The sequence below is a fragment of the Penaeus monodon genome, chromosome 23, assembly GCF_015228065.2.
Source record: "Penaeus monodon isolate SGIC_2016 chromosome 23, NSTDA_Pmon_1, whole genome shotgun sequence".
Classification (NCBI taxonomy): domain Eukaryota; kingdom Metazoa; phylum Arthropoda; class Malacostraca; order Decapoda; family Penaeidae; genus Penaeus; species Penaeus monodon.
In genome coordinates, this window is record NC_051408.1 from 29,443,401 (window position 1) to 29,444,022 (window position 622).

The following is a 622-nucleotide window of genomic DNA, read 5'->3' on the forward strand; positions in this document are numbered from 1 at the left end:
AGATAAAAACATTGATTACGTAACAATAACTTTGTAAGAAAGAGAAGAAAATACAAGGATGAAATTGGCAAAATATAATAACGTTGAGGATAAGAAAAAAAATAAGGGGAAAGATAGAGATTATGATAAAAAAATGAGATAGAAGATGAAAAGAAGATGAAAAAGAAAACGAAGAAGGAAGGATATGAGAAAAATTAATGATAATAACGATAAGGGTAGTAAAACTTAAAGGAGAAACGAAAAACTGGAATAGAATAGAATCATGGGAATAAGAATAAGCATAAAAATAAGAAATTGGAATAAGAATAAGAATAGGAATAGGAAACAGAAAAGTAAGAAAGAAAAAAATTAAACGTATAAGAAAAGGAAGAATAATATGAAGATGAAAATGAAGAAGAAAAAGAAGGAAAAAATATAAAACACAAAAGAGGGCAATAAAGAACAAACGGATGTAAAGACGTTAACGAAAATAAAGGAAATAAAAAGAAGAGAAAGATAATGAGAGGATATGAAAAACGGAAGAAAACTGAAAGCGAATAAGAGAGAAAGAAATAAAACACATTTACATAGCATAAGAAAGCACTGATATCACACTGGAAACTGGAAATTAAATAAAAGTAGC